Source organism: Apis cerana, linkage group LG14 (assembly GCF_029169275.1).
Source record: "Apis cerana isolate GH-2021 linkage group LG14, AcerK_1.0, whole genome shotgun sequence".
NCBI lineage: Eukaryota > Metazoa > Arthropoda > Insecta > Hymenoptera > Apidae > Apis > Apis cerana.
The window spans coordinates 11,265,452-11,289,564 of record NC_083865.1 but is presented as its reverse complement, the minus strand read 5'-3'; the positions used below and the strand labels follow the sequence as shown (position 1 = coordinate 11,289,564).

General features: G+C 40.2%; 1 protein-coding gene across 14 annotated transcripts in view; it reads right to left on the bottom strand.

Moving 5' to 3' along the window:
- The window catches only part of LOC107999877 (tyrosine-protein phosphatase Lar), a 201,490-nt gene that overhangs the window by 116,900 nt on the left and 60,477 nt on the right, over positions 1-24,113 (bottom strand). The window lies entirely within an intron of this gene.

Below are 24,113 nucleotides of genomic sequence, written 5' to 3'. Positions count from 1 at the left end.
TCGACTACTTCCGACCCATTTTACCTCTACTCTTTCTTTCGATGATTCCACGACCATCCCATATTTTTCACCACCCTCCACTCGAAAGATGACCACCTCGTTCTTTCGCACCGCGCTCGCTTCAGATCTGGAAACCGTCCACCACTCGCGAGTTTTCACTCGCCTCTCTTACATTTTTTTCCCCTCCCGATGACGAATTCCTTCGATCCTTCTTCCCCTTTCCCATCCGACTTACGATCGATCGTGCTTCTCTTCATCCCATCCAACTATTGTAAATTCCTCCTCTACCCTTCGATCTTTCGTATCGAATCTTTAATAGAAACGATGGCTACCATTTTCGACACCTCTTCGCACCTATTACCTTTCCCGATCCAGGAACCAAGCGAATCGGATAACAAATAACGATCGTACGATCATCGAGGTGTGCGAAGCAAACTTTTATCCATCTTGAATTCCGTTCGAGCGACGTTCTTTCGCGCGCGTCCTTCCTCTCTCGTTCCTCGTTTCATATCTTCAACGACATTATTCCTCCCTTCTCTCCATCGATCCTCGATCCTCCCTCACAAATTTTTCCACCGTATAAAAAAATGGCTGGGCTAAAGCGATCGTGCGCACAACGGAATCACTTTCACAATTGAACGCCGGTTTCCTCTCACTGATTCCTCCTCCTCCGCCTCTTCTTCTTCTTCTTCTTCTTCTTTTTCTTCGTCGTCGAATTTTAGACCGATCGTCCGCTTCTTTACGCGTACAATTGCGATGCCGAAGAGAAAGAGAGGGACAGGAGAGGGAGAAAGAGAGAGAGAGAGAGATTGCCGCGTTCTTGGAATCAATCGTACGCGTATCGCACGTAGAAGCACGATCCTCGGTCGAGTCGGGCGCTACTCGAAAATGATGTTTTCGCGATAAGGAGGGGGAGGGGAAGAACACGTGTGAATCTTGCCGCAAACAACACAAGGATAAATTAGAAAATAGGCTGCGATATTATGCGATCGCGTAGAAGGTAGTTTTCTGAACGCGCGCTGCGGCTTGACTGACTCATCCCCATACCCCCCGACGATACCCCCTCGCCACCTACCGTTCCACATCGCGCAAGCGCGACATCCCCTCTGACTCGGCGTTTCGAGTACGAAACACGTATGAATTCGCGCCGAGTGCGATTTTAAATCACTCTCGATACTTTTCCTCGCTTCGAGAGAAACGTTTGGCCGCGAGTTACGGTTAACGTTTGACGGAACTGGCTCAAGTTCGCCAAGTGTAAACGAATCTTACTCTTGTCGAACCCCGAGACTCGACTCGATATTTTCATCGGAGAGGAGGAATCGATCGCTTTGCGAATCGGTTTGTAAATCGGCGAGGAGAATAAAAGTTTTTCGATCGATTGGAAATTGCACGCACGGTCGAAAAGTACGTAGGTGGTGTGTAAAGTAGGAGCGGAGAAGCGGACGGGAGAGAGAGAAGAGAGAGGGTAGTTTCGGCGCTGGTTTAAACGCGACGCATGCGTTCCTCGCGCGAGAGGATGTCCGGGGTGAGCCGTGGCCGTACTCTGGCCGACGTATCGCAGTTTCTAGCTCGATGTTTGTCCGCGTGGTACTCCCAGGGACGGTGGTGCTCGTTCCAGCCACGAGGAGGATGTTGGAATACAAAATAGCCCGAGAGGAAGTACGCGAATGGGGCTGGTTTGCACGATCAGGAACCGTGGAGAACGCACGGAGACACGGTCGCGAGTCAAGAAGAGAAATATATATCGATACATCCCGCGAGCAGATCTTCGACGCTTGCGCTCCTTCGCCCAACTGACCGAAACTTGCCAACTGACCGGCTTTTTTGCTTTTTCCCACCTCGACGCGAAGCTTCGGATCCTTGCTGGTCGTTCAACGTTCACGGGACACAGAAGGCCCCCGGGAATACGGGAAAAGCCTGGCCGTCAACGTGATACTCTTTTCGAGCTGGTAAGTGGCCAATCGTGTGTACTTTCCAACACTTTCTTCTTCTTCGCCTCTTCTACGTGCGCGCGCGTTCTCCCAAATCCTCGATCGATCGATTCAGCTTTTCATTATCGCCAACACGAAGCAAAATCACGATTACAAAACGAATCACGATCGATGTTCGCGGCTGGTTACGAGTTTAAAGTAGTTTTCTTCCGGAGTATTTTTGCCAAATTTATTTCCTCGGCTGAGCTTCGTTTCACACTCGTTGTTATCGATTAATTTAAAATAGATACGCTTATTTCCCATTCTCCTTCTTTTTCTTCTTCTTCTTCTTCTTCTTCTTCTCCTTCTTCTTTTCTATTTCACCTCATATTGAATCGTTGGTGAAAATAAAAGAAAAGGGAAGGGAAAGGGAGGCGGCAGACTTTGAGTTAAAAATATAAACAGGTCAATGTAACTTGGCAACAGAATCGTTGAGAAGAAGAAGGGACGAGGAGAAAAGATGAAAAAAGACGAGCACCGTGGCGTATCTCCGGAGGGAAAAGCGTGTTCCTTTGCTCCCCGGTGATAATAAAAAATTCCAAGGTGCGCGTAACTTAATTTAATATCGTGGCCAGTGCACCGTGACCCGATGATAAATCCCTGGATATCTCTGACCGCGCCATTTCTATTCTCCCATTCTAAAATCTGCCTACTCCTTCCTCTTCTCGAACAAAAGACGATGGTCGGAATAAGAATAACCGGGAAGTAAGCGTGGCGCGCCAACTAGGACTTGCCGAGGACTCGAATCAAGGAGAAAAGAAAGCGAAAAGGGAGCGAAAAGAAAGTAGGAAATAAGAAAACGGCTAACGAACGATTCAACCGGGGATATCGAATCCACCGTGTAATACCATCCCTTTTTCTTTCTTTCTTTCTTTCTTTTTTTCTTTTTCTTTTTCTTTTTTTCTTCCTTTCTTTTTTTCCTTATTTATATCCCGAGTGTAACTAAACTCGGCAACTGCACCGTTTTACCGAGAGACCACCTCGCAGAAATATTACCGTGGAGGCGAAGCTTTGTTCTCAGTTGGGACCAGACGTGGAAAAGCGTTGCCTGGAAAGGCGTCCTCCACCGATATTTACACGTGTCATCCGATAAACGTTTACGAAAGATTTTCTCCATTCGTATTTTGCGTTGCGGGATACACAACGCTCTCCGATCCGATTATCCGGAATTGCGAATTTATAATCCAGATTTACCCAGTAATTCTCTAATCGACAAAAGACTGTTATGGAAAACGCGTTATTTCGTTCCATTTGCAAAACTGGTGTTACGATTCGAATTGGAGAAGGCTCGAGTTTTCCATTTTCCACGACATAACGCGAAATAACGCGAAAAAGTATTTCTTCGTTATTATTATTATTTTTCTTTTTTCCTCCTCTTTCTTTTTCGACTTCGATCCATTTCCAGCACGTGAATGCATCATCGCCTGAATTTTTGCCCACATTGTACACGTATACACGTGTCGGCGCATTTTCGCATCTGTAGGTAAAAAAAGTGAAAGAGAGCAAACAGGCAAACTGAATGGTGATGGTGGTGGTGCCGGGAACGACGGCCATGTAAAATGTCGCGGGACAATCGTACATCGTGCACGTTCTAGTAACTTATGAATAAACATTTCTTGACGCCACCCAGTGGAAAATTACTCTCGGAAATGTTTCCTATCCTTCTGCCGTATTCTTTTCTTTACAGTTCATCCTTTTCCCCTCCTCCCTCGCCTTCCATTCGTACCACGCGTTCCCATTGTTCTTCCCTTGCGTTCTTTCCCCCAAATACCGAAATTTCGCCGTTGATCGAAAGATTTGAGGCTGGAAAATACGACTGTTCGATTTTTCATCGTATCGGCGGTGGTCGCCGTGAAAACGAAAAGCTATAAAATCGAATTTGCGGCGGGTGATAAAATAATTTAGCTAATTCAACGTTACATTCGTGTTTATAAATTGTAAATCAAGTCCGTTTTACGTAGGCTGTTAGCTCGGCATCGGGGACCGTTTCCACGATTAATGTTGACACGATTTGGGTCGGGTTTGATAATTAGTTGATCGTCACGTTGATATATAATACATATAGTCGGCGGTGGTGCATCCCGCGCTCTCTTGGTAAAAGTGAATTTGTCTCGTATACTATCGATGTTGTACTTCCATGTTGATTTATTAAACAAACTTGGCTAGTTATTTTAAACTGGCCTCGATATATAATAATATAACGCATTATTAGCTACGAATTTCCGTTTCGCGAATGTCTAGGTTCGGTTTAAAATTGAAATGCGATTCGGCCGATATAATAATAAACCGCGCTTTGCGCGCGAGAAAAAAAAAATAAAAAAAAATAAAAAAATAACACGGCGAAATCGGTACGTGTCAATCTTTCAAAGTAAATTAAACGTATTTAATTAACGATTTCTCCACGGGGTTGAATATAATTTAACCTTTCGATAATTCATTGACCTTCTATCCTCGAAATCGCCGGTATCGATCCTTCTGTATTTTAAGCGCGATTCTCAAAACGGAAAAAAAAGGAAAAGAACCACAAGTCTCCATTATGGTTTCTCGTATGGTAAGTATATAACCAGCAGCGAATACGAGCGGAATCGATCGATCGATTTGCGTTTAGATCTCGTAGCGAAAGATTATCCCGTGCGATCAAAAAGCATCGAAGATACGGATACTGATAACATTTCGAGCATATTATCGTGCGATGAATTTACAGTGATCGAGGAGGCAAAAGCTGATACGAAAACGATGAAAATTCGACTCGTTCCGCGAATCGAAACCACTCTTTTCCCTTCGAACCAGCTTCGCCCCTTTCCTTTTTAACAGCTTTCATCACGAAAAGAGTTGAAAATCTAAACTCGGCCGAGCATGAAATCGTTTCTTCTGCAAGAAAATTCATAGAAGCTTTCGAAGGAAAAAAAATTTCCTCGAGTATATCGTTATATCGTAGCATCGACCAAGTCGATTTAATTGGCGGACTACTCTCTAATTGAATCGGTAACTAGAAACCGACGAGGCGCGTCGTCTTTTTCGATTGACGTCAATTACGCTTGAAATATTAACTTGGATATCGCGATCCTACGGAAGAAGGAAATATAAGAAAGAAAGAAAGAAAGGAAGGAAGGAAGGAAGGAAGAAAGGGAAAAAAAAACGTGTTAAAAGACGAAGAGAAAAATAGCGAATGTGACTTAAAAGATTTGCGAATCGCGCTACTACTTTTGTAAACGACAAATGAATATCCACTCCGAACGAACGAAGTTCTTCCATCCGACGGTGATTCAAAGAAAAGCTGATTTCGCGAAGTGGTTGAAACCAAAGAAAGAGGGATAGCCGGTAACGAATCTTCCTCCATGCTCTGATACTTAGAAACGCCGCACCTCAAGATCGAAGACACTGGAAACGGAGAAAACGAAGGAAGGAAGGAAGGAAGGAAGAAAGGGAAGGAAAGGGAAGGGAAGGGAAGGAAAGGAAAGGAAAGGAAAGGAAAGGAAAGACAGAGAAGCGACCGGAGATATCTCCTGTCAAAGGCGACTGTAAGGAAATTTTCGCGGAAAGGAAAAATCTGTAACTCGACGAGAGTAGTGCGGAGAATCCAATTGTCAATGGCAAAGGGACCGCGCCATACCATAGTTGCGATGCGGATCAAGCCAGATCGAGACGAACCGAAGTAGTCTCAAGTTTTCATGGTTTCGAACGAACGGAAGAAAGCCCTCTCCTCCTCCTCCTTCTTCCACTTTTCCGTCTTCCGTCTTCGTCGCGAACAAGAACGGAAAAGTCAAGCATCTTTCAGGTATTCCTTTAACATGTAACTTATATTAGCCGTTCGATCGTATGCATGAACGTATGCATTTTCCATTGCATCGCGATGTATACTCGCGCTACTCGTGAAACTTGAAATCGAGTCAAATTTTCCAAGTAAATTTTTCACAATAAAATATCCTCTTGCCCCATTTCGCCGTCATTTGTAATCTTAATCATTCATACCGAATTCTTATCGAATTAACTGTACACGTACAAGCAAACGTTTCGAAATCTCGAAACGAGACGGTAGAAAAGGAAACGAAGCTAACGTTTTGTATATAAAAAAACGAAGAGATATTAAATTTTTCACCGACTTTAAATTTAACTCGCGCTTACCATTATTTTCTTTTTGTTTCGATTAAAAAAAAAAAAAAAACCCAGCAGCGAGACATTAACGAAAGCTTTTAATTCATTTCAACATGGTATCTCCGAGTTTCTATAAAGCTGTTTGCGCTCGAATACAGGCACAACACGGTACATGGAACGCACGAACTTACACGAATAAACGATTTCACCCACAAACAAACGAACTTGAATCCCTCGGCCCTACCCTTTCGTCGTTTCCTCGTTCATTTGCCTTTCCGTTTACCACCAGCCAGAGATCGATACACGGACAAACGTGATCGTACGATGCAACATTAATCAGATCGAGCCAGAATTTCTCCCTTCCACTTCCGGTGTAAAAATCTGTTCCACGGGGGAGAGGCGGGGAATGCTCGATTAAGAAATTTCACATACTGCGCAAATTCTTAAACGCGCACAATAATGGTATTTTTTTAATTACGAAAATCTAATAACGCGGCGGCGTTTGCGCGCGCATGTGTGAACGAAATCCTTTTCGCATCGTTCGTTCTTTCAAGTTCTTAATTCGCTTTGCGGAAAACAAATATTAAATGGAACATTTCGGTTGAAATTCAGAAATTCTAACAATTCAAAATTCAGAGAAATAAAATGTACATCGTTGACGGTACGTGTATATTATTATTTTCCCATACTCGCTAATGGATTCAGCAATTTTTTTCGTTTCTGCTTCATACGGTTAAACGATACTTTTAATATTTACGTGCAAAACGGTGATAAGATAAATAGGCATCGATTATTACTCCGTTTTACTACAATTTTTACGTCCCGGGATATCCATCGAATGGTAAAACGACGACGCGTTGTTAATTAAAAATAGAACGGAAATTTGATCGTTGTTGATGTGTTGATTCAACGAAATATTCGATTAATAGGAACGATCGCGTAGTATTTGTGAAAAAGAGCGGAAAACTACGAAGCGTGGTATATGAAAGCGCGTAAAATGGCAAGCGCGCGTGGATTTCTCTTATTTACGCGTTTCCTTGAGCTATGAAAGGACGAAATACAGAAGTGGAAGTAAAGGGAAGTGGATGATACTGAAATGCAAGCTCTTTCCCCCGTTTTTTACACGTTACTCCTCGTTTCCTTTCTACTTACGCTTTTTATCTTTACTCCCCTTTCTCGCGCCACCCTTCCTATCTCGCCTTCATCTCGTTCTCTCGTCTCGACGTGTCACTCGTAACAAGACCCGACAACAATACTCTTCCATTTTCTTTGTTCTGAAATTCTTTGCTCGGTTGAGGCTTTGTGTACTCGTCATCCGTATTAATTAAAAGTTTTTGAAGGCCCCTCGTATCCACCTAGTAGAGCCTTGAAAATACAGACAACAACGACTGAAACGAGTCGCGTCACAATTCGGCCGTCAACTACTTTCGCCCTTACAACGTGTACCTTCTTCCTTTCTTCCTTCTTTCCTTCCTTCCTTCCTTTCTCCTTTCCCTTCCTTTCCTTTCGCGATAATCTCCACATTTTCTTTCGACTCATCTTGAAATCGTGCTCGTCGACATCCGATTCTCGGCGCAGTTGTATGCTTCTATCTATGCCAAACGTCGGGAAAAAAACTTGGCAAACTTGTTGTCGAGAATTAAAATAGCAAGGAAAATAAATTTGTACGAACGACAATAAAATAATAATATCATCGAACAGCGATCAGAAGAATTTCCGGAAGATCGAACAATGATGCTTCGTTCGCGCCTATCTATCGATCAAACGTTTTCCTTTCTTCCTTTTTTAACAATTTTTGAGAAACAATTTTTTTTTATATATATACCTTTCCATTACTTGAATGCGGGTATAAAAAATTCTACCAGGCTTCGCGCTTTCAGGTCGCTTTATTTATGCATTTTGCCATCGTACACTCTTCGCATCGTACACCGCAAGATCGATGAAAGCCTTTTTTCCAAAACTACGATCATCCCAGGATCAGAATGTTTCATATCGCAAAAATCGAAGCGTTTGGTTGCTTATGTATATATACGTATATACGTGTATTTACATAATCTTTTTAATCGTACTCGTCAAATTAAAATGTTTTTCTTCTACTTAAATCAAATCGGATTCTCCGTTCAATATTTGATCACAAGCTCTTCGAATACCACGTATGAACGATTTCGATACGCCAAAAGGTGGACGCTCGATACAGTTAGCGTCGGTGGTAACGAACAACGATAGCGAATAAACTATTCATAGCATAAACAATAAGCAAGCGCATATACGCGCCAACCGATCATTAACCTATTATATATCTACGTGCAACATGGTGGTGGTGTACCTCGATCCCTAACGAGGAGACAAATTTTATTGCAAACAGTGATTTAAAAGTTGTTGCACGTAGTTTCAACAACGAGACAATATCTTTATTGTAATTAGAAATATAATATCGTTGCATCGTGATTCGATCGGATCTAGCAACGTTTTTTAAACTTTTTCTTTTTTTTTTTTTTAAAAAAAATATTAAAACAAGTTTCCGTTCCCCTTCCGTTCTTCGTTCGAATATATATAACTCTTCCTCTCTCTCTCGTTCCTTTATCCATCTGGTTTATTTCTCTTCGTTCGTTCTCGATAGCGGCCCGCATCCTATGTCAGGCTGACATTGTCAGCCGATCCCAGGCGGGAACTCTAATAGAATTGTACCATCGAATGATGGCTTCCGCCAGTTTTGCATTTTTCATCGAACATTGACCATTTGAATTACCGTGAAATTCGTCAGAGACAAAGATAGAATGGAAAAACATGTCCATCAAATTTATCGCTATATTCAAATAGTATAATTATAAAATTTAGCGCATGGTTCGTTGCAAGATTATTATTTTACTTTGAGTGTGTATGCGTATAGGCGTATAGGCGCGCGCGTCTAAAAAAAGAAAAAAAAAAAAAGAAAAGAAAAAAAAATATGTATAAATTTAATATAAAGTAAAATGCAAAAGGAACTGACAGGATAATACCGAGCATAGAATAGGGTAGCTCTTGCACGAAAGAATGACGAAGAATCTCATTATGGGGCATTAGCATAGTTGTTAAACAAAAATAACAAAGAAGAAAAAGCCTTCGCAATTAAATTCTTACATAAACGGTAAAACACGGTCGAATGTAGCTATTGTTATCGAAAGTGAGTAAGAATTGCAACTCGAAGATTTACTTCGTCGAACCTTGTCGTCCATTAAATGATCATGTTTCTTTCCATTTTCTTTTTTTTTTTTTTTTTTCACTTCTCAAATTTAACAACCCGTCGTCTTTTCGTCGACGATTCAATTTATCAATGAAACGACGAGAAATAATTAATTGAGAAAAACTGTAAGACGGGAACATCGATCGATAATTCCACGATTTTTCTTTACCTATGCATATCGAAAGATTTCATTTAATATCTCTCTCTCTCTCTCTCTCTTTCTTTTCTGTTTCATCATCCAACCGTGCATCCCCTTGTGGTTTCGCTTAACCCATATGACCGTTGATCCGGGATTTAAGTGGCGTTTCGTGTACATCACGGAGATATCGTACAAAGTGTCACACACTTCTACCTATGTCTCTGCTTACTCCTTTCTTTTATTTCCACGCTCGACGTCCCTCCCCCTCCCCATCCCTGCACCCCCATAAAACAAAAGACTGAAATTGAATGGTAATTTTCCATTCCAACAAAATTAAAATCGCGCGTATTCCTTACGACGATTCAATCGGCACAATAGATGTTCGCTCGATATTCCGTATTTCCCCTGCTTTCATCTACTCCCCCCCTCTTCCCTTTCATTCGACTTCATTTATACTTATAGATCGCAACGATAAACACATTCATCCATTTAAATTACCATTGAAAAGCTCTCCCAACTACTAGGCCACTTTTCTTTTCGGATCATTTCTACCCTATCCTAAAAACGAAAGAGTCGATTGCGACTCGACTTCGTTGACTGCGTTTTAACGAAGCGAGCAAATCTGGAGATGTATATATATATATATATAGACGGAGGAGGAAGAAGAAGAAGGAGGAGGAGGAGGAGGAAAAAAGTCTCTCGAACGAGTCGAGACAAAACAGTTTCCTCCCGTACATTTAGTAAGCATCACCGTTCCGTTTCAGAAGCTGTTTTTACAATAGGAACGAACACACGAGTTTTCGATTCCCGTGATCTCTATCCATTCAGACGGTTAATTCCTCGATGAAAAGGGAAATATAGGGAAGAAAAAAAATAAAGTAAATAAAGAGAGAAATCTATAGGCACTATAGCGAGGAAGGAGGAGGACGATAATAGCTCGAGTCGACGAGCTACTTACTTTCGTTATAGCGGAATATCGTTTAACAAACAGGATGATGTCGTAATTATGTGCCTGTTGACAATTTATCAACTGGAAATAGATTATAAAATTATAATGGAAAAATTGCAATATATTTTAAGAGGTTTATTAATTACTCGATGAAGGGAGAGGAAAAGCATACCTGGCCGAGAGTGGAAATGATCGCGTGAATTTAAGGGACTATAGCTGTAAGCCTCTGTCGAGGCAATGATAAAGATGGTGAAAAAGAGAACGAAAGATGAGAGGAGGAGTTGGGAGGAAGGGTGTGGAATACAGTGACCGTAGTTGGAGACTTTCTAGTCGTGCCGGTAGCCTTAAAGAATTCATGAAAGCTAAATCATTTTCTTCGGCCGCCTGGTCTCGGTGGAAGCGTCGAGGTTTTCTTAATGTTGCGATATTTTACGAGAAAACTCTTTAAATCTAATATATTACCGACAGTAATTAAATATAAGTTACATCGAGACAGAGGGTGCCGGTAAAGTATAGTCCATCGAAAAGCAAAGGGAACCGTTGGAGAAGAGGCCACGAATCGGTCAATATTTTGTCCAGTTTCGAGATAGAAAGTTTTGACGGTATCGCGAATGAGACTCGCCGTCATCTTTGGCCAATACTTTCGGAACTAGGAGGATCTACAAAAATGTTTTCCGACCACCTTTCTCTCTACCTTCTAACTTCGTACTCTCCCTACCAACCGATTGCCTCCACACAACCGTGGATAACAAAGAATAGTATTTTACGAGTATACTCGCAAATTGATTTTTATCGAGCATATCCGATTGGTCGGAAAATCGTCTAGAATTACCCAACTTTCTCCTCGATTAGCCTATTGTTGGAGCGATAGTTTTTTATCCTACGAGAGAAAAAGAAAGAAAGAAAGAAAGAAAGAGTGAGAAAGAGAGAGAAAAAGATAAAAACTCGACGCGCATTATGTCTCCCCCTCCCTCCTTATAATCTGCTTTTCGAAAAGCCGATACGTCGCGCGCAGGGCCAAAAGTCAGGTGTGTTACTTGCCACGTCTAGTTGGGATTTATGTGTGTCATGACTGCCTGTTGCGCGCTACCTAACTTATACGTATTAGCTTTGGTCCGACCACAGGTAATCGCAAACATTGATTTTCGCACAGTTCCCAGATATTTAAAAACGTCTTCGATATTTTCGCCTTCGCCTTCCCACCGATTTCGTTTCGCGTCCCGCCAATATCGATCTGCACTACTGAACGAGCGAAACGGAACGAATCTTTCCAGCATATCGTACCGTTTTTTACGCGGTAAAACTGAGAATTTACGCGAAAGAACGAGAAAAATTACTCGACTCCTCGAATGTTAGGGGCGCTAAGCTCTTAATATCTGAACGTGATTTAAGATCCACGGTTAATTAAATGGAAGCAAAGTGTCTGCATAAAAGGGGAGAAGTCGTTTGCGGGGCAGTAACTTAAATTTTATAACTTTCTTAACGAAACGTTCGTTTTTTAACACTGTTCGCGGGCTACTTTCGTTTTACCTCGCTCGAGGTAAAACGTTGAAAAGGTATCTGTCGCGGAGAAAAATTTTGAACGGTTTGCACAATACAAAATGGAAGGAAAAGAGGAGAGAGAAAAAGAGGAAAAGAAAAGAAAAATAGACGTAAGGAAGAGGACGGGTATACAGAAACGGTTTTAAAAGAGAAGCGAGAAAGATAAATCACGCGCTCATAGCCACAATCAATCCCAGCGCCTAGCTGGCACGGACCGCCTTTCGTATCTAAGCCGTAACTTAAAGTCTGGAAGGAGGAACATGATTCTTCGAAACCTCGATCTTCCAAGGTTATACGATCCTTTTTTGATTGCCAACCGTGGACCAGCCGCGCTCGCTTACATCGGACGAATCAGAGAGATTCTGTCTTCGAAATTTCCATCCCCCGCTCGAGGATTATATCTTCGATAACTTTCACTACTTGTCAATCGTCTTCGTCTCTCTTCCGATTTTATTATTTTCCCGCCATATATTCGTTTACATTCCGTCGTTCGAGGATATATCCCGATAATATAGATATCTATGGAGAGCGACGTTGCTCGCAGATGAAAACTGAAACGCGGGCTTTGCGGCCTCATCTATTCTCGTTTGCGTTTACTGTGCCATAAATTTTCCTACAAACTGATCGATCGAACGAACGAGAAAATCAAAATGAAACGTAAACGACGAAACAAGCGTTGCTTCCGATTACACCGAATTTTCGTGTAAATACTTCGATAATCGAAATAAATTGACGCGACAACTTTAATTCGGTAACATCTCAACATCTCACCCGAAAATCTTCGAATTCATTCAACTTCGTTCCTCGAATTATACGATTTCAAATACGAAGAATATTTTTGCTCTTTTCCATCTCTCATCAACGACACGATCATTCGTAATTTTACTGGAAACTTTATAAAGAGGAGGAACTCTTTGTCGCTAGTTGTTTCAATTCATAATCGTTGTTAACGTCGTTTAACTAATTTTTCGGAATATCGACGAGATACCTTGGTAAACATCGTCGGATGTCAAAGGGATCGAAGTCCTTTGTGCTGTTCCTTTCCTGTACTCTCTCGAGTAAAAAGCATTATCGACTTATATCTCGGCTAATTCGTACGAATCCAACCTAAGTTCCAACATAATTTACGAGAGAGGTAGAAACATCGAACGCGTATCGCATTGCACGGCGCAAAGAAAAATTCATTCTATGAAATACATGACGCGACATATATGAACTCCGAACTAGTCGAGAAACCGTCCTCTCGTATAATTTTGTTTGTTTATGGCCGTGCTGCTACTCGATTTTTCACCCCTAATGGACGCGCGCCAACTGACAAACGGCCCCACCCGTCCCTTTTTTTTAGATAGTCCATCCTCCCCTTCCAACTAAAAGAACCAATGCCGTCAGCTTATCCTGCTCGCTTAGTTAACGTCGACCTAACGAATTTTCAACGAAACGTACCTACATCCCCGGTAATTTATAACGAGTTCGATGATGCATTCGCGACGATGGGCAATACACAGTTATCTATCTACACGATGGATACACAATTTGTGATAATAAAAAAAAAAAAAAAGGAAAAGAAAAGGAAGAAATTCGAGGAAGAAAAACAGAAGAAAAGAGAAGAAAAGAGGGGGGGAAAAAAGACGAAGGCGGGGGAAAGAAGAAAAAATATGAAGGGCTGAAAAGACGAGTCAAAAAGGGAGCCACGGAAGTTTAATTTCGCAGCTGTATCGGCTTGGAGCATCGTATAACGTTGGCGTTTAAGCTGCGTCGTTGCATCCGACACTAAATCACAAGATATTAGAGGGTGTACCCAACCCTTCGTATTCCGGACACCAACCCCTTGCTCGAATCCTTCGCACCTTCCCGACCCGGCCAACGGTAGAACCAATTTTTCTCTCAACTGTCGCGCCAACTTACAAAGAAATGAAGCTAGCCTGCTCTCTGCTACCTTCCGTCTGCCACCTCGTATCTTCTTTTTCTCCTTTGTCCTTGAGTTCCTCCCTTCTTTATTTCTCTTTTCTTCGAAATGAGTTTTCCTTTCCCCGCGTCACAATCGTTTGCGCGAGACGGTTCCTTGTTTCGACGACCAACCAATCCATCCTTCCCGTTACGACTCTTCTTTCGCAACTGTCTTTACCCGTTTTCCTTTAGTTATTTCTCTTTCGAATTACTGCCTCGACAAAAATTTTGACAACGTCGACGAAACATTGACACGTATAGCGAGCGCGTTAAAAAAACAGGTTTAAAAGCGATTTCGATTCAATCGAAAATGTATACGACGCGTCAACGTTGAGAAACATTGGGAAATATAACACAGGTAAATATAGGTAGGTAGGTAGGTAGATAGATAGATAGATAGATAGACGAACATCGTGAATATACTTAAATGAAACAGAGGTAAAAATAATGGAGCACTTTCGATCGCGAGAAACGCGCAATAGGGTCGTGCGATAAGAAGGAATAAGTAAAAAAAAGGAACTCGGTCAAGCTCTTTTTTGCCTCCGTATTTTACGAAGAAATTTTCAATTGAAAAAAGCTGCACGATTGATTTAAAACGCGGAGATGTTCTATTCTGGATAATATTATTTTTCGCGAGATATCAACGTGGAAAGAAGATTCGTGGCAGCGATAGTAATAAAGGGAAATGTATTATGAGATACTAAAGATCAGATGCCAAAATAATTATAAGATATATATATATATATATAAAGGTTGGTTGATAGAAAGGAGACATTTCGATGTCGACGCGGTCTCGGACCATTGTGGTCGCGGTATTAAATTAAACGGTGAAGAAACTACTTAATGCGCGTTCCATATGCAGATTCACGTCTCCGCCCCTAGCTTCTCTAGTCTCATACCAGACGCAATATAGTCTCTTTGTATCCATTTTACGATCCCTGTTGCCATAAAGCCTTACCACCTAGAAAATATAAGTGCACAAAAGCTACTCGAAGCTCCCTCTCAATCCCTAGGACCCTCCGCATTTTCTACAACTTAGTTCCAACGATAACTTTTTCGTTCGATCTTCTCCACGTAGATACGAACTCTTTTATCGAATGACGGATAGGGAAAATAAAAGAAAAAACGAAATCAGCGCAGTAAATAAATAAATCGAAAAATATAAAATAACAATTTTTTTCTTTCCTTAATCTTTTCGATCGATTAAAAAGTTGTATTAAATTTCCTTCCAATTTTTCTTTTTTTTTTTTATAACACTAATATCATATTATTAATATATCCGAATATTTCCGCTCGAAGGAAAGTATTCGAAGAATAATTTGAACGATTATCGTTTCAATTATACGATGTACTTTCAGGCAATTTTCTTCGAATTTTCTTTCGCGGAAAAAGACCAAATGAAGAAGAAAAGATAAAAAAAGTAAGAAGAAAAGGAAAGAAGGAGGTAAGAGAAGAAAGAATGTTTATCGTACGATTGCCGAAGGCGGCTATTTTGCCGCTGCACTGTCACCGCGTCGTAACGGAAATAAAAGAAAAACATACTTCCGCAGTTCCCCGCCGCTTTTCTCCAAACTACCGCCAACCTATTATCCGATGCTACGCTTCCACAAGATTTTACTCTACGCCTCACTTACTCTTCTTCGTCCTCTTTAAACGAATAATCTAATTAAGACGATCGTGTCATTCGCGAAAAATACACTTCGAAACTAGAACCGCGTTTCCTCCGTTAACGAATTCCGTTCAAACATATCGAAAATTATATTTATATATTCGAGATATATTCGATCAATATTTTAGCAATCGCATATTATAATTATATTAATTTGAAATCAATCGATACGTCTTACGATATTGAACGTTTCAATTTTTCAACCCCGTCTGACCTTATTCGAAAGGTAACCTCTTTTCCAGTGTCGAGTCATCCCATGAGAAACTGATATAAATACATTGAACGTAAATGTGTCTACGTTGTAGCACATACTGAAATGGGAAACTCGATACGCAGAGAGAAGTAAAACGCAAAGAGAAGTACATACTACGAGAAAGAAGCTGCCTCGAAGGACTACGAATACGGCAACTATTACCTTCTCTTTTTCCTATCTTTTTCGCTTACTCCCGACAACGGAAGCAAGCCCTAAGAACGCGAGAAGAAAACGAATGGAGAGGAAATGGAAGCGAAACGCGTATAGGTGACGAAGATACTGGATAAAAGCATCGTGACTTAATGATGAACTTGCCTTTACCTATTCTCTATGCACTCTGTGACGTAGTCTGCTTATAAACCAAAATTCTATGCTCGTTTGTTTTTCAATCTCTTCTCCTCTCGTTAAGATACATATCTCTCTGTTGGCGAAATTAAATCGAATACCTCGTTTTTCCTTCGTTTTCGTCGTAGCGAAAGCACGAGATTCGTTCGAGATTGCATACAATCGGTCTATTATGCCTCTTATCGCTCGTATAAATCGGTATAGCGAGAAATGAATATAATATTGGTGTTTCGGAACTTTGATGAAAGCTGCGGGTTCCTATACGTACAATGTGCAATTTCAAATATCAGTGCACGCACAACTCGGTTTATGAAGGAAATAGGGAAGACTAATAAAGGTAGCAGCAGGACGTCTAATAAACTATCTTAGCTTACTCTGTGCGTGAACCTCCATTCCCCTTGTATAATACTCGCAAAATACGATATTACGTGCTTCGATCATCGGGACATTTTTCATTTTATCCATTGTGAAATATAGTATATTATAGCGGATAAATTAAATTAAATACATTGATTTAGACGAGATAAAGCGAGGGGAGAAAATCGAACACGTTACGAAAGAAAGATTCATTACCTGGTTAATCTACTTATTTATCAGATCGAGTCGAAAACATTTTGACACGACGAATTAACGCAGCTGTCATAGATTTTCACCTCTTTCGCAATCGATCGGGGTGACATCGGCCGGGGATAGGCCGGGGCGGGAACGTTGGACGAAATATAATAGGACGATAATAGAAAACGTGGAACACGTGGAACACACAAACAATGTAAGAGGAGAAAATGCGAACGAGAGAAATGGATAACCTTTGTATCCGAGTTCTAAATTGTGCATACATTGTACGTTGCGAAACATTCGGTAGCATCGCCCCCGACGTCCTTCCGCCAGTCCTTCAACCGAATCTCTCGTTCGCGTGTTATCTGACTGTGTATCGCACGGGTTAGCAAATGTCTCCAGACATCACGTAGGTAATAGAGATTCTCGAACAAGGCATCAAATCCAATGCTAGGATGCTTCGTATTCGCCTGTTAGGAATGGTTAACGAGACTTAGCTTTCAGTGTTGGTAACGACCTTGCGTTTACCTAGCGCACGTACCTGGCGCACGTACCTAACGATTTAACGTCAAATGCCGCTGCGTTCGTTGAATTGAAACAATGAAAAAAAAAAAAAAAAAAAAAAAAACCCAAACCGGGTGAAATTCAAAAAGTTTCCATTTTAATAAAGTAATGAAAAATGGCATCCATAACAATACCTTTATCGTATTGAAGAAATTCCCTGAACGGGTGCGCGAATTCGATCGGTTATTGGCCGATAAACGGAATCATCGGATGTATGCATTAATCGAAAAATCTCGCATTTACAAGTAAAAGTATATCTTATGCAGACTATCTTATACAGAGATCTTTTTACCGAATAGGATATCGACTTTCCCATTGGGAAATTGTCCTAGTTCGTTGTTCCAAAGAATGTCGGAAGAAAAGGAAGAAAGGAAGAAAGTCCATAAATAGGATCACTAACCGTGATTTAATGACAAAATAACGAACGATCGTTTTATTCTTTGCAGTTTCGTTCACGATACACGTCACGCGAGAACCTAGACTTTATAGAGTAACTCAATCAGGTGTGCTACAAGCATGCATATTTACTCAGAGTCGGCTAATGTTACACACCTATGTAAACTGCGGGTTCTGTTGATCGTACCTGCCTGCAGGTCAAACATCTACCTGGCTTTGAGCAACTATCTGCTCTCTGTTTCCAAATTCCCTGAATCCTAATTTGAAAGTTCAAAAGAGAGTGGTGTTCGATTATTATTTGTAAAATGAAAGATGAGGGTGAATAGAACATTCTACAAAGGATAAATCGAAAAATATATATTACATCTTAAAAAAAAATAAAATAAAAAAAAAAGAAAGCTAAATCATGCTAAATCCTCGTACATCCAAGAGGAGTAGTGGAAAGGCAAGAGAAATGAAAAACAGAAGCACGGAAGGCTTTGATTCCTACAAACATGTGAAAAAATACGTGAAAATATATATTTCAATTTCATATGTATTTTTCCTCTATAAAATTAAAATATTATATTGTATAGAAAAAATAAGATTTTTTTTTCTTTTTAGAAAAAGTAGTAAAAATGAAATTCTTTTTATTTTTTATTTTACTTGCTAAAAAAGGAAAAAAAAAAGGAAATAAAAAAGGAAAAATTGATTTCCAAGCATGCGAGCATCCTAAAAATAAAAGGATCAAACGGAAGAAATAAACCACGAATAAGTTTTTAAAACCGTAAACTGAACAGAATCACAAAAGATTTCTCAAGAAACAAAGAAAGGAAATAGAAAACATCGAAGATCTTTCAAATATTTTTTTTCTTTTTTTTCGTCCATATTTATTTTAAGCAATGAGACAATAAAATGCAATAAATTCACTATATAGAAGAATGCAGTTATTCAAAGATTATCTAGAATCTGCTCACTATTATTTTCCAATTGTTCTCTTTCTCTCTCTCTCTCCATTCCTCTTTTTTGTCAAACCTAGCACGCTGAATATTAGTTTCGTTTGTAGAATGCACGAGCTTCGCTACTTGACACGAAAGTCAGTTTCCCATCTTCCGATGTTCTTTCTTGTCTACAAGCGCAAGTAGAGGCACGATCATAAAGCCCGAACGATCGATCTTTTTCTCGAAATTCTAAATTTTTTATTTCGAAAATAATAATTTCGAAGAGAAGAAAATTGATTTTTTGAGAGTGGATTGCACGAAATTTTTCGACGATAAAATGCAGGTTAAATAAATGTAAAAAAATTCTCATACACCCGAGACGAGATGGAATCGAACGACTCGAAAATGCGATGAAGGAAGGGAATCTTTTCCCCTGTTTGTTCGTATCAACTATTCTCTATCGACGGTGCACACATGGCATAGCCTAAACTCGTCGCAACGGCGATGGCGGCGAAGGCAGTGTTATTGAAGTATCGCTAATCCCCCGGGATGATCCGGCAGAGTAACGAGGCAGCTGCGTCCTAGTATACCTTCAAGTACGAACTGACGGACATAGGATGCCATGATTTACTCGACAGAGTCTTGAACCTACAATCTATAAAGCTTAGCGAGTCTGCGATTTTCTGTCCAACTACAACTTCCTAGCAAAGCTCGCGATATTAAAATCCATTCATTTTCTTAAGTTCCCTTATATCTGTTCCCGTTCGTTAATAAGAGCCAAGATAACTTAGCTAAAAACACGTATCTTCTATCGATCTTGTATATCAACAGAGATAGGAATCTCTGCATTATTTATCCGAGCATTTCTTCGAACATTTTATCCAATAATCTCTCTTTTTTTTTTATTAATTCCTTTGACGAAATCGCGGAAATGCGAAAAGTAAGTACAGCTTCTTTTTCTTGGGCTGGAAAAATTTATTTATACGACGAGAGGGGTAAATCTGCTTTTGGACGTTTCCTTTCGAAATGAAATTCTTTCGTGGCTTAGGATAGTTCTCGTTACGCTCGTTGATACCACGGTTTCCACGGTTTTACGGTGTTGTCCTGTCATTCGTAAAGCGACTCACGTATTCCGGAGATGACGTCACGCGTGAAGAGAGCAAAATATAAAGCCGCATCAGAACCCTACCAAACACTAACCAAATGTATTCGTTTTGAGAAAAAGGAAAAAGAAAAAAAGAAAAAACAAGTATTGTACGAGAATATCATAACAGACACAGAATTCTATGAGAATCCAACTAGAATTCTCATAAGAAATTTTATAGAATAATCACCGGTTTGAAAATATAAAGTGTGTAACAATTACGTTTACGTATTTTTTTTTTCATTATTTACTTTTTATTTCATTCATTAGAAAAATTTGAGGAAAATTATAAAACGAGACCCTTGCGTAGTCACCTCCTCGTGGTGGGTCTTGGAAATTGGTATCGTTTTAAAAAAAAATATCTTTTGAGAAGCGATACCAAGCTAAGAACTACGTATTAAATATCGGGGGAAATTTGGGGAAATACGTATTGGATGTTTTGGAATCCATATTTATCCGTTATCAGGTACGCGATAAAGAAGCGATAAAATTCGTACAACATAAAAAAACGCAATTAAATATGTATTTTATCCACGATATTACATAGAATATCGTCGATTTCGAGGATCACTTTAATCCCCTCAATTCTGTACTATCGACCAGAGGAGACACTGATTAATCGAATGGACGCTTATTGAAGGAGTATCGCTAAGCTTGGCAATGTCGACAGAGTATTCATAGGTCTTACTGTTCGTCGAACAAACCAAATTGATTAAGCTTTCAATGTATTTAAAGAGAGATGCGAATCTTATTATTAGAATCTATCCTCGTCAGTTTGGATAGAGAAAGAAAGAAAGAAAGAAAGAAAGAAAAGGAAATACGTATGGCGAAAATCGAACAAGCTTGTTCCAAAGATATCAATTCGTTGCGAATGAGCTAGCGTGTAATTATTAGCATTGCTAAAGTAGATTATTATTAGTAGGCTAGAACGTTAGCATAAAATGTCCTTTGGGATTGGTGGGCAATGGGCAACACCCCTCTCTCCGGCTACCTGTAGTTGGTTGCATAGAAGAGGTCGAATGCTATAGCGTGTTATCACGGTTAAATCTGGGCAGGGCAACGACACGTGGTTAAATTATTAGAGCCTCGTTTAATTGGTCGTAGCGACGGCTTGCGGTTTAGTCGTACATGGAACACCTGGTACTTTGGTTTGTTGTCAAATATCTTCCTACCTAGGAAGGTTATACACCAAATAAATTTAACGAGGAATATTTCCCTCGAGCATTGAAGTAAGCCTCTCAAAATAAACGATAATTATATCGGCGTAGAAGCAAATTACTCGCTTTCGCGTACAACGTACGAGAAGAGCAAATTAATCGATAAACCATTCATTCCAACAACGATCCGATAACAGAAGCGACTGCGCAAAGTAGAATTGTCGGAATAAAACAAAGGATTTGCGTGCGATTTTCAGAAAATTTTAATCAAAATATCGCGATCGGGAAATAAGACGATGAATCGAAACTAATTTGCGTATGCTCCCTTTACATTAAAAACTATCTCTATTTAGCATCGCTTGTCTATATCCTTCTTACTCACGGCGTTAATTAATCGTCGAGTAAAGCGTAGTCGAATAAATGACGGGTGCTGTTTCTCCAAGATAACTAAAAGAAGAACTTCTCATCCGACAAGTTGCCAAGTCGAAAGTTAGAAAAGATAGTTGCGCGTGAACCAATTTTCTTCCTACTCTTCCAGTATCTATAATCATAATTACTTAAAGTAATTAACGTAAAATTAAGGTAATCGCGCCAACGTTTTAAACGAACAAGAAAATCGATTCCCTACCTATATTTACATCCTAACGTATTTATTCTCCCCTCGAGCGTTATTATCCGAAAGGAAGTCAGAGTTACGCGTTAGAATTACTACAACGTGGTAGAAAATCCGATTCGAATGGTCGAAGCAAGGCTGGAAACATTCGCGGCTCGTCGAATTTTCGACCCTCCACCTTTCTTTCCGTCTTCGATCTTTCCCCTTGTCGCACGCGCCCTAGGCAGAAAACGTGGAGCTTAATCCGCTTCATTGCTCGTATAAAAGTGGGGAAGCAAGAAGGATAGAGTGGGAGTATAAAGAAGAGAGGAAAGCGAGCACGTCTCGCGTGACATCGGTTGTCGTTTATTAAGCGTTATTAAGCGGGAAACGAGAAAAGAGCTCGACAGCGACGGATCTTTATTTTATACGCGCCTCGCGAATACACACCGCTCCGGATTATCTCGACGTACAGCTGACTGACGTGAAATTCGAAAGAAGAGCCTTTAATCCTTCCCCATCTCTAACGGCCGCACTACCAACTATGAGTTTCGCACAAGCTTCCAAGCTTTTCCGACCCGTTTTACGATTAGCCGCCAATCAACGCCTCCTAACGTTCCTCCATTTCTCTTTCATTTCTCTCCCCTTTTTTCCCCTCTCATTCTCCTTTTTCCATTCGATCTAATTAATATTTCGGAGAAATGGAGAATTTTTTTCTCGATAGGGGGTGACGAGAGGACAAAGAAGAAATGTAGTACGCACACCGCGGAAAAGCGCGGAAAGAGAAAGATATTCAGAACGCAATGATATATAAAGAAAAACGTTGGGGAAGAAAAGTAGGAAAAGGGCGTGAGAGGCAAAAGTGGAGCAAACAACTCAACACCATCTTTAATGTAGGACACCTCCGTGAGCCAAGTCCGTAGTAGGTTTCCGTGATACTCGTAAGAACGATAGAAGGAAGAAACCTCTCCGAAGAATTCCGTTCTTTCGAGCTAGAGCTAAAAGAGCACAAAGTGTGTGCTTCCTTTCGAGATAAAAGTATCCTAACGGGTAGCTTTATTATCGTGAACGAAAGGAACACGCATCTCATGGCATCTCATGTGAAATCGTGATTCGAAACTATCGAAAGATTCTTACTATTCGGCACAACGAAAATAAAATCTAAAAATATCCAATAATGGTGAAATTCTTAATCGGGAAATCGGATGTGGTGATTTTCTATATGAAATTTTATTTATCTGTTCAGAAAAAATTAAGCTTAAGCTTAAATGAAAAGCGTGCCGTAAGTTGGAGAGAATGGCTCTTTAAATCTTATCCGGATTCGAATGTACGATTATCGGAACAAGAAGAGTACACGGAATGGGAGGAATTGGATAAAACGTCGTTAATCGTTGAACAAAGCTGGCATTATCGCGTTAATCAGCAATGGCCACCTGATCGAAAATAAATTGTCGAGAAAAGAGTATACGGCGACGCGTTTCAACCAAGCACGAACGCCACTTTTCTTTATTGCACTTTCATACGTGTACTGGGTACGTTTCAGGGGTGTGCTCTGAAATTTACCAACCCACCTTTTACCCGTCTGGAATACATATGTCTCTATGACCATAAATAGCCATATATATATATATATATATATATATATATATATGTGGCATGAGTGCACGATTATCTAAAATTATCGAGTATCGATCGAGTAACGTCTTCTCCTAGTCGATCGAGGTCAAAAATCGTTAAGAGAAAATAGACTTCGATTTCTGTCCTATTTCACATGATACAAACATTCGTGCTTGCTACGTTCAAATTAAAACTGGAACGGGAATTATTATTTAAAACAGTACGGAATACAAGAGAGGGAACAGACTCTTCTCACTAAATCACATCAACTTGGCGCGTACGTGTTTCGCCACCCTCATTGTACGTGCTCTACGACATTCAAGTGCCATCAATTTGCCGGTAAGTAAGTAGATTTTGGTCAATCCAACTAAATTCGTTTCTGATGTGACTGCTAACAATACAACACAGAATGGGATAGAAACATTTTTGTTATTGTTTACAAGGATGCAAACGGTGAGATCGGCTAGGAAAAGGAAGAAAAAAAAAAAAAACTCACGGTTGTACGAGCGAGGAAAAAGAAAAATGTGTTTCACCGATTTAGAGGAGTTAAAAAGATTCGGTCGATAGTCGATTGGTGGCCCAATTGTAGTCCTTATCACTAGCAATAACAGGACGCACTCTCGCGTGCCAATGATTGCATGGTTCCTAGGCGTTCTACCGTGAGCACTGCCGTTGTACTAATACTATTATGGAACCAGGTCCTTGGATCACCATGAACGTACTACCTTCTGTGCCCACCAGGAATACAGAGTAGGTTACGTACACGGTGTCAGTTGCATGTCCTAATCAGAGCTAATGTCCATTGTTCACTCACTGGACAGTACCGACAATGTTCCGAGTAATCGATCGTTTCAGAATTTAAAATCATCTAAACTTGGTTCACGTTTCAACTACACGTACATGTAATATTATTTCACGTTTTGTCATCAATATCCATGCATTTAAAGATATTACGAATAATGCACTTGCAATATCAATAATAAATATATTCCAACAAGTACAAAAGTTTTCGGTTTGTATTAAATTATAACGGACA